Source organism: Marmota flaviventris, chromosome 4 (genome assembly GCF_047511675.1).
Source record: "Marmota flaviventris isolate mMarFla1 chromosome 4, mMarFla1.hap1, whole genome shotgun sequence".
NCBI classification, from domain to species: Eukaryota; Metazoa; Chordata; class Mammalia; order Rodentia; family Sciuridae; genus Marmota; species Marmota flaviventris.
In genome coordinates this window covers 24882730-24893930 of record NC_092501.1, presented here as the reverse complement: position 1 = coordinate 24893930, position 11201 = coordinate 24882730, and positions in this window count along the sequence as shown.

Sequence of the window (11201 nt, the reverse complement as noted above, 5' to 3'; positions counted from 1 at the left end):
TAAATAAAGGTATTATGTCCATCTACAACTAAAAAATAAATAAATAAAAGACTGGAAAACAGATGAAAATTATCAATGAAAAAAGCTAAGTAGAAAAAAAGGTTTTTCATGGAAATAGACATGTTAATTTTAAGTTTCATATGGAGAAATACAAATGTAAGAATATCCAGGAAGTTGGGTGTTGTGGCCCAGGCTTGTAATCCCACCAGCTCAGGATGCTGAGGCAGAAGGATCATTAGTTCAAAGCCATCCTCAGCAATTTAGGGAGGTACCGAGCAACTCAGGGAAGCCCTGTCTTTAGATAAAATATTTTAAAAGGCTGGCAGTGTGGTTCAGTAAGCATCCCTGGTACAAAAAAAAAAAAAAAAAGAATAGCCAGGAAAACACTGTAAAACAAAAGCTACAGATGGACAACCTCTACCAAATATTAAGGCCTTCTTAATGAAAATCTTGTGTGTCTTACTGTGTGAATAAACAGACAAACCAGAGAGCCCAGAAATGAATAAAAGTGTTAGGGGACAGATTAGAAAGATGGGAACAAGAGGTTAAGAGAATAATTCTATAAAATGGGCCAACTGTGCTGGCTCCCACATGCTTTCTTTTCCAAAAAGCAATTTGCCTGCAGCCCTGCCTGACCTAAGTGGCCTAAGTGAACAAGATATGTCACATTCTTCAGCAAACTGCAGGAGAAATACAGGCCCAAAATAATGTTGATAAAAGGAATCCAAGTTACCCTGAAGAGAGAGACTTTTTTGACCAGACCCTGAAACTCTGGGAGATAAGGATTGTCCATTAACCAGGAGGATAGTCCATTTAACCATTAAATCCATAAAAATATATGGTTAGAGGGGCTGGGATTGTGGCTCAGAGGCAGAGCGCTTGCCTAGCACACATGAGGAACTGGATTCAATCCTCAATCCACATAAAAATAAATAAAGGTATTGTGTCCATCTACAACTAAAAAAATATTAAAAAAAAAACAAACTGAATTGCAGGAGGTGCACATTGTCCTAACCCTCTCTGAGAGGACCCACTCTCTCCACTGAGTGTCCCCTTGCCTTTTCCTATCCCTTCAATAAACTCATTTCTGTTATTCTAAGTGACATGTCTGAAATCTTTCTGACTTGATCACAAGAATCAGGGCGTGAAAGGGGCCTTTACACTGCCTCAGTTTCCTGGAAGGCCCCAGCTCTGTAACAAAAGTACATATGGAACTTCAGTATATGTTAAAGATGACAAATCACTGAGGCAAAGATAGACTCTTTCATGAAAGTGCTTAGGAAAAATGGTTAATCATTTTGTGAGAAAAGAGTTAAAATAGCATGTTTGGTTACTTATTCTTTTCTGTGTTCAGGGAACTTTGAACTATGATTGACCTTTGGTCAACCTCTGGAAGTATGGCCTTTAACATTTTTTTTTTTTTAATATCCGTAATTGATGATTTGCTTGTGTGCACCTGGAGCAACAGACCATGCTGTGCCAGTCTGTCAAATTGCTTTGTACAAACATCAAGATTTATGATGCACATGCACCTGTTTTTGTGTTGGAGACCTGAGTTTTAGTTGCTAAGGCTGGCTGGGTAGCAGGATATGTCTCCCATATGACTAGGCCCTCATAAAATTCTGAGATCCTAAAACTCAAACATATCACATGTGTCCTTATGATTGGCTGCTACAAAGAAAGCATGTTCTGTATGGCCCTGGATAAGAAAGACACAGAAAGTGTATCTGCCCCTCTGGACTCTGCCAGTATGTTTTCTGCTGCTTTTGTTTTGTATCCTTTGCTGTAATAAACCTCTTTCTTGGGTATAACCTGCTACTGAGTCTTGTGAGTATTTTAAGTGAATTGCTAAATCCAAGGCAGTGTGGAATTTCTGAAATACTTTTCAAAAGAGAGTTAACAGCCATAACTCATATCATATGCAAGATTAAAGCTGAGATTGATTAGAAATTTTTTTTTTTTTGATTAGAAATTTAATTGTAAAAAAAAAATAAATAAACCTCACAGGGCTAGGGGTTGTGGCTCAGTGGCAGAGTGCTTGCCTCACACATGTGAGGCACTGGGTTTGATCCTCAGCACCACATTAAAAAATAAATAAAACAAAATAAAGATACTAAAAAGAAAAAAAAAGCAAGCTGGGGATATAGCTCAGTTGGTAGAGTGCTTGCCTTGTATGCACAAGGCCCTGGGTTCAATCCCCAGCACAACAACAACAAAAAAAAGCAAATTACCTTTAAAAAAAGGATAAACCTTATAGGCTCTAGAAGAAAATATCGATAAAGTCCTCTTTAACAGGGTTGAAAGGAAAGTCAACCCATCTATGATTCTAAATCCAAATGCAATAAAAAGATTGATAAATTTGATTTCATAAAAAACACACAGGCCCCCCAAAACATAAACAATATCAAAAGTTAATGAAAAAGTTGTAAGAAAAAAATTGCAACACCCATCTCTGATAAACAGTTACTACTGCATATAGCTCTATATGTTTCACTCACATTTATGATAATAAAATAACATCTTAATTTATTAACATATAATCTACTTTTTGTGTGTGTGTAATGCTTGGGATGGAACAAATCCAGGGTCTCACACATGCTAGTCAAGCACTCTACCCCTAAGCTATATCCCAGCCCTAAACCACTCTTATAAAATTATGGGAGGCAAAAAACCAAATGCCATGTGTTTTCTCTGATATAAGGAGGCTGATTCATGGTGGGGTAGGGAGGGGGAGCATGGGAAGAATAGACAAACTCTAGATAAGACAGAGGGGTAGGAGGGAAAGGGAAGGGGAATAGGGTTAGAAATGATGGTGGAATGAGATGGACATCATTATCCAAAGTACATGTATAAAGACACAAATGGTATGAATATACTTTGTATACAACCAGAGATATGAAAAATTGTGCTCTGTATGTATAATATGAATTGTAATGCATTCCTCTGTCATATATAACAAATTAGAATAAAAAATTTAAAAAAAAATTAGGAGAGGGCTGGGGCTGTACAGAGCACTGGCCTAGCATGTGTGAGGCACTGGGTTCAATCCTTAGCACCACATAAAAATAAACAAATAAAATAAAAACATTCTGTCCATCTACAACTACAAAAAATTTTTTTTTTTTAATTTAGAGGAAAAAGTCTACTTATGGTGGTGCATGCCTATAATCTCATTGACTTGGGAGGCTGAGGAAGGAGGATCACAAATTTGAGGTGAGTCTCAGCAACTTATCAAGGCCTTAATCAGCTTAGTGAGACCTTATCTCAAAATAAATATAAAAAGGGTTGCTGAGCCAGTGGCAGTGGGCATACCTTGTAATACCAATGGCTCAGGAGGCTGAGACAGGAGAATTGAAAGTTCAAAGCCAGCGTCAGCAATGATGATGCCCTAAGCAATTCAATGAGATCCTGTTTTTAAATAAAATACAAAATAGAGCTGGGGATGTGGCTCAGTGGTTGAGTGCCCCTGAGTTCAATCCCTGATACAGAAAAAAAAGGGGGGCGGTTGCTCACTATGTCAGCCTTGGTGTGGTGCTAAGTGCTCTTGCTACATCAGTGAATAACAGTCACACAGTCTCTGCCTTCATGGAGTTGACTACTTAATGGAGAATACGTCAGTGTTGTCTAAATTGATCATGGTTTTAACTGATATTCCTTTTGATTTTTTTCCAGTTATAAAAATTATTTCACTTTATTGTTTTTTCAAATTATATCCAAGACTCTGAACTAACTGCCCTTTTAATATTTTGTGCTTTGTTGTATTACTTATTCTGAAATCACAAAAATAGTATGATCTCAATGTAACAGATAATACCATGTACATTACAGGTGGTGTACTCCTTCTCAACCTCTGTGCCCATAGACTTTTTCATCAAATATCAGCATCTTTTCTTTCTGTATATTTATTTTTAAAAAAATATCTTTATTTATTTGTTTTTATGTGGTGCTGAGGATTGAACCCAGGGCCTTGCTCGTGCTAGGCGAATGTTCAACCGCTGAGCTACAACTCCAGCCCTAATTTTTAGTTTTATTGATTTTTTTTAAAATACACGACAGCAGAATGCATTACAATTCTTATTACACATATAGAGTACAATTTTTCATATCTTTGTATCTAGAGTATGTTCACGCCAATTCATGCCTTTATACATGTACTTTGTTTTTTTTTCGCATTACAATTCTTATTACAAAAATATAGCACAATTTTTCATATCTCTGTTTATATATAAAGCATGTTGACACCCAATTCGATTTTTCATATATGAAAAGGAGGGGGCAGGGGGTTAGCAAGGGCAGTGGAATGTGATGGACATCATTATCCTTTTTTTTTTTAAATATCATTTTTATTGTTGCTGTTTATTTTTTATGTGGTGATGGAGATTGAACTCAGGGCCTCATGCATGCTAGATGCTAGGCAGGCGCTTTACCACTGAGCTACCTTCCCAGCCCTATCCTTTTGCTTTTTTAAAAAATATTTTTATTGGTTGTTTATGATATTTATTTATTTATTTATATACGGTGCTGAGGATCGAACCCAGTGCCTCACACATGCTAGGCAAGCACTCTACTACTGAGTCACAACCTCATCTTTTGATTTTTATTATAATAAATTACTATCTATTAAAAAAAATGGATTGGGGATATAGCTCAGTTGGTAGAGCGCTTGCCTTGCCTGCACAAGGCCCTGGGCTCAGTCCCCAGCACCACAAAAAGAAAGAGAGAGAGAGAGAGAGAGAGAGAGGGAGAGAGGGAGGGAGGGAGAGAGGGAGAGAGAAAGGGAGGGAGGGAGGGAGGGAAGGAGGGAGGGTGGGTTGGTTAGTTGGTTGGGGATGGGACAGAGTGGTTAAGTGCTCCAGGATTCAAGCACCAGTACCAAAACAAACCACTTCACCCTGTCTTTCCCATTAAATATAAGTAAAAACTTTGGGAAAAAAAACCTGAGGTCTCTGAAATATAAATGGTAATAGGTTGGGAAACAAAACCAGAGCTCAAAGTTTTCTGAATCACTGAGCCATCACTGAGTTTCTCATTTTTCTTCTCCTCAGGTATCCCCTGACTCAGACTCAAAAATAAGCTGAAACTCAGAAATGTGTACCAGGATGAACGGAAGGAACTCCAAGAGAAATCTTCTACTGGTGGTCTGAGGAGCAGGAAAGGGGCTTCCTGTAGGTCATAGTTGGCGGGAGAAATTCAAAGTTTTCTTTTTTTTTTTTTTTTTAATTTATTTTTTAGGTGTAGATGGGCACAACACAATGCCTTTATTTTTTACATGGTGCTGAGGATTGAACCCGGGTCCGCCCGTGTTAGGCGAGCGCTCTACCGCTGAGCCACAATCCCAGCCCCCCCCATTTTTAAAAAATATTTTCTAATATTCTTTAAGTTGTAGATGGACACAATACGTTTATTTTATGTGGTGCCAGGGGTCAAACCTAGTGCCTCACGCATGCTAGGCCAGCACTCCACCACTGAGCCACAACGCCGCCTCAGGGTTTCTTTGCTTCTGTTTTCTCATTGTCACCCACACCAGTTCACTGGCAAATCCACAGTGGCAATGGAAGGAATGACAGGAGGGGCCAGGCAGACATCTAAAACTCAGAGTTGAACTCTTCTCTCTGCCAAGAGGAATTGTGATTCCAAGAGTAAGGTGTTGGTGGTGGGGATCTTTACTGATTTTTCATTGCTTCTTGTCCCTAGAGGCAATTACAGTTTCAGAGAATTCAAAAGAGATGAGATCTGGGACACTTAAGTGCACCCCTGTTCCTAGCTAAATAACATTGGTGTTACAGTAATGACATGTGATGTTCCCCCCAAAACTTCTGTGTTAATACAGGAGGTTAAATGATTAGATTACAAGAGCTGTGACCAAATCCATGTATCATCTGTTAGACCGGACCAATAATATGAAAGGACTAACTAGGTGGTTAACTGTAGGCAGGTAGGGTGTGGCTAAAGGAGTGGGTCATAGGGGGCTTTTTCTGGAGGGGTTCATCTTCCCTGGTGTCCCTTCCTACTTCTCTCTTTGCTTCCTGGCTGCCATGATCAGTTCTCTGTGATGCCCTTTTGCCATGATGTTCTGTCTGATGTTTGGCCTACAACAATGGAGTTGGCTAACCACGTGCTGAACCTCTGAAACAATGAGCCCAAAATGAACTTTTTCCTCCTGTAAGTTGCTCTTGTTGGGTATGTTGGCCACACCAACGAAAAACTGACCAACACAGTTGGGGAGAGTAAGGAAATTAAGAAAATGGCCTAATAAAGCTGTGAATGAACTTCTGGGCTCCTCTCTGAGCTGCATTGGCATGGATTTGACTGACATTAGTCAGCATTCCACAGCTTTGAGAACAGATACAGGTTTTTGACTAGCTATGTCGTAGTAATTTATATACCACTAGAAAAACTTTGAAAGCTTTTTGGCAGAGGAGCCATGGCACCGAGAAAATGAGTAGAATATGTGGCATTTCACAAGGGAAAAAATAATCAGCAGACTCAAATAACAGCCATTGGAATTATGAAACAAAAACTTTGTGCTAGTCAACTTTTTGTTGTTGTAATAAAAATAAAATACCTGAGAAAATCAACTTGAAAAATGATTAATTTTAGCCTGAGGTTTTAGTCCAAGGTTTGTTAAATCCATTGCTCTGGGCTTGAGGTGAGGAGGTAGTGGGAGAACACGGCAGAAGTGGCTGCTCACTTCATGACAGCCAGGAAGCAGAGAAAGAGGGGGAGAGAGGGATAAGGAGAGAGGGAGAGAGAGAGAAAGGAGAAAGAGGAAGTGGCCCAGGGACAAGATATATCCTTCCAGGGTGCACCCCCAGTGTAGGCCCACCTCCCATAGTTTCCACCACTTCCCAATGTTGAACCAGCACACAAAGAAGAGACCACGGACTCCAATTTTAAGCCAAATTAAAGCAAGCTTATATTGTGTACACAAAGAGAGCTGGCCAGCAACTTCCTCACCAAAATTTCAGGGCCTGAGGACAGTCCAGCTCTCAGGGAAGAAAAGGTTTATATAGTACAAAAAGTTACAAAGGGGGTTGTCTTGGGAACTTATAGCTAACAGGGTTCTGGCAAACATAATACAAAGACAGATGGCAGATTAATGATCTATATGGCAAGATATTTCAAGATAGGGAGTAAACTCAGATCCCAAGATCAGAATTCATGAGGCGTTGCTGAGGTTTCAGAAAGGGTTGTTATCTGGTCAGGAGGAGCCAGAATTTATGAGGCCCCACTAAGGTTTTAGAGAGGGTTGCTATCTGGTCAAGGAGAGCCAGGCATGGGTGACTTCAGGGCACGGGCAGGAATTCCAAACAAATTTAGAAATCTCAGTAATTTATAGTAAAACAGAAATTAACTTCTCATGACTCTGTGACAAGATGGCTCCCAATATTAAGATGGAATTAGCTGGGTTCTTCACCCAATAGTCCATCCAATTATGAACCCATCAATGCATTAGTCCATCGATGAGATCAGAGCCCTTATGATTCAATAATTTCCCAAATGTTATTGAACACTTTCTAAACATTGCTGCATTGGGGACCAAGTCTTTAGCACATGAACATTTGGGGGACTTTCCAGATCCAGCTATAACAAACTTTAAAGCAGCTGTTATAAAAATGCTCTACAAGGGGCTGGGGTTATGGCTCAGTGGTAGTGTGCTTGCCTAGCATGCGTGAGGCACTGGGTTCGATTCTCGGCACCTCATACAAATAAATAAAATAAAGGTTCATTAACAACTAAAAAGTATTTTTAAAAAATGCTCCATAAAGTAAAGAACAACACTCTTTTTTTAATATTTATTTTTTTTTTAGTTTTCGGCAAACACAACATCTTTCTTTGTATGTGGTGCTGAGGATTGAACCTGGGCCGCATGCATGCCAGGTGAGCACGCTACTGCTTGAGCCACATCCCCAGCCCAAGAACAACACTGAAATATAGAAAATCTCACAGTAGATTTTCTATATTAGTATATGTTTAAAAAATAGAAATTTAGAATTGAAAAATACAATAACAGAAATTTTTAGAAAAATTACTGAATGGGGGCTGGGATTGTGGCTCAGTGATAGAGCACTTGCCTAGCATGTGTGAGGTACTCACTGGGTCCCATTCTCAGTACCACATATAAATGAATGAATAAAATAAAGATCCATCAACATCTAAAAAGTATTTAAAAAATTACTGAATAGGGGTTTTCTGTTTCTGGGAAAATGTATAGACATACTTTCCCTATTCTTAACACTAACTATAACTAAATCCTGGACATTATGTACAAAACAGATATAAGAAGACTCTAAAAGGTAGAAAGAAAATGACAGAGAGCTAAAAGTTAATACACAAAGAATAACACAGCAGTGAGTTTCCTGGATTTTCTTTTTTCCCCACATATATCAGACTTTGAGCTGAAGAAGTTAGGAACCCACAAATTCCTTGGGAAACATACCAAAAACAAAACAAAACAAACAATCAAGAAGGGAACACTCTAATTAAAGACAAAAAAAAAAAAAAAAAATTCTAGCCAAACAATCAAGAAAGGAACAATTTAATAAGACAGGAAAATTTCAGATGATAACCATTCTACTCCAAACACTGTAGAAAAATGTGTAGCTCTCTTGGGCTGGGGCTGTAGCTCAGTTGCAGAGCACTTGCCTTGCACGTGTGAGGCACTGGATTTGATCCTCAGCAGCACATAAAAATAAAATAAAGGCATGCTACAAAAAATAAAGAAAGGAAGAAGAAAGAGAAATAAGGGTTGTTCTCAACCTCGCCCACCAGTAAAGACTATGTAGGAAGCCTAGTGTTCCATCCTCATGGGATTGTTATATGGTACCTGCCACTCCTGACAAGAGTAGTGTCACAAACCAAATAGGGAGTTGGAACTTAATCTCCAGCGGTCAATAATGAGTGCCCTGACTCATGGTCAGTGGAGACCACACAGGGAGATGGAACTCCCAGTCCCAGTCAGCAGTAGTAAGTTGCTATTGAAATTGGTGGAAGTCAAGTAGAAAACATAGACTTCTATTTACAACAATCAGTGATGAGGCAGTGGCCTCCCTCCTCCTGCTTGCCCTGCCAGAATGATAGCCAAAGAAAGGTAGCTAAATACTAAATTTAATAAGCTCCAGATTTCATGACATAATATGGAAATGTCCAGGTTTACATATAAAATCACTTGTCATACTAAGAACCAGAATGATCTCAAATGAAAAAGACAATCAATAGATGCCAATACAGAGATAACAGAAATGTTAGAACTTTGACAACATTTTAAAGCAACCATGATAAAAATGCTTCAACAAGTAATTACAAATACACAGGAAGATGCTGGGAACGGTGACGCACACCTGTAATCTCCATGAAGCAGGGGACTGAAGCAAGATTTCTCAAGTTCAAGGCCAGCCTTGGCAATTTAGTGAGACCCTGTCTCAACAGCTGGGTGCAGTGGTGCATGCCTGTAATCCCAATGGCTCAGGAGGCTGAGGCAGGAGGATCATGAGTTCAAAGCCAGCCTCAGCAACTTAGCAATTCAGCGGGAAGTTGTCTCTAAATAAAATATTAAAAGGGCTGGAGATGTGCCTTGATTTAAGCTCCCTTGGGTTCAATACAGTTACAAAAACAAAAAACAAAAAAAAAACCCGGTCTCAAAATAAAAAAAGAGCTGGAGATGTAACTCAGTGATAGAGTACCTCTGGGTTGCCCAATACTGTAAAATAAAACTATATATGAAACAAATGAAAAAATTGTAAGTCTTAATAGAAAGCCTCAAGAAAGCAGATATATAGAAAAGAATAATATACATCATGACCAAACAGGGTTTATGCTGGGAATGTACGTTTTATCTAATATTAAAAAAGTAATCAATTTGTAAGGTATAGTGGTGTACACCTGTAATCACATCTACTGGGGAGGCTGTAGCAGGAAGATCTCAAGTTCAAGACAACTTAGTGAGAACCTGTTTCAAAACGAGTTAAAAGAAAAAAAAAAAAGGGTGGGATGTAGTTCAGTGATAAGGTATTGCCTAGCATGTGCAAGGTCTTGGGTTCAATCCTCAGCATTGAAAAAAATTAATCAACATGATAGTGAAAGACCAAGGATGTGCTCCTTATGGTCGCAGATGCCTGGAATCCCAGAGGCTGAGGTAGGAGGATTACAAATTTGAGGCCATCCTCAACAATTTAGGGAGACCCTGTCTCAATATAAATATCAAAAGTAAAACAGGCCAGGGATGTACCTTTGTGGTAGCCTAACAGTGGTCCACTTTAGGCTTTGAATATCACCCTTGCTGCCCTGCCATTGTGACTTATTTTTAAAAGAATGTGATTTTTTCTTTTCTTCTGTTTCTTCTCCTCCCTAAACTCTCCTGTTCCCCTAATCTCAGGGGAAACAGGGTTACCTTTCTTCCAGGTCCTAGGCAGTTTTCTGACCTTGAGCACCAGAAAAATCTCAGAAATAACTGTCTCCCAAATTAACAAGTGAATTACCACTCTGACAAAGAACTCATGGAATGTAGCTTCTGAATCACTTCTTTAAAAGCCCTCTGTACTCCCTGATGGACAGAATCACAGCTTCTAGAACAGGCGTCTCCAGTGTTTCTCTGTTAGCAAAGCAATAAAACGTCTTTTTCCTTTTTATCAGAACTGTGTCCTCAGGCTGGGATTTTTGCTCAGGATTCTCAGCACCACATAAAAAACTAAATAAGCAAAATAGGGGCTGGGGTTGTGGCTCAGAGGCAGAGCGCTCACCTACCATGTGTGAGGCACTGGGTTTGATCCTCAGCACCACATAAAAATATTGTGTCCGCCTATAACTAAAAAATAAATATTAAAAAATAAATAAAGGTGTTAAAAACAACAACAACAACAACTGTGTCCTCCTTACTGGACTGGCGTGGGGGCAAGGACTGAGCCCTAAGTGAGACCCTATCTCTACATAAATAAATAAATGGGCTGGGTGTGTAGCTCAGTGGTAAAGTGCCCTGGCATTCAATCCCTAGTACAAAAGGTGCAGGGGTGGGGGGTTGGGAGTGTCTTAGAAAACTAGAATTAGAAAGAAATTTTTTTTTTTTTTTTTTTTTTTTTTTTGTGGTGCTGGAGATTGGCCTTGTGCATATGAAGCAGGCACTCTACCAACTGACAACTGAGCTATATCCCCAGCCTGGAATTTCTTAAAGGGCACTGGTAAAAATATCATTATACTTATGTGGC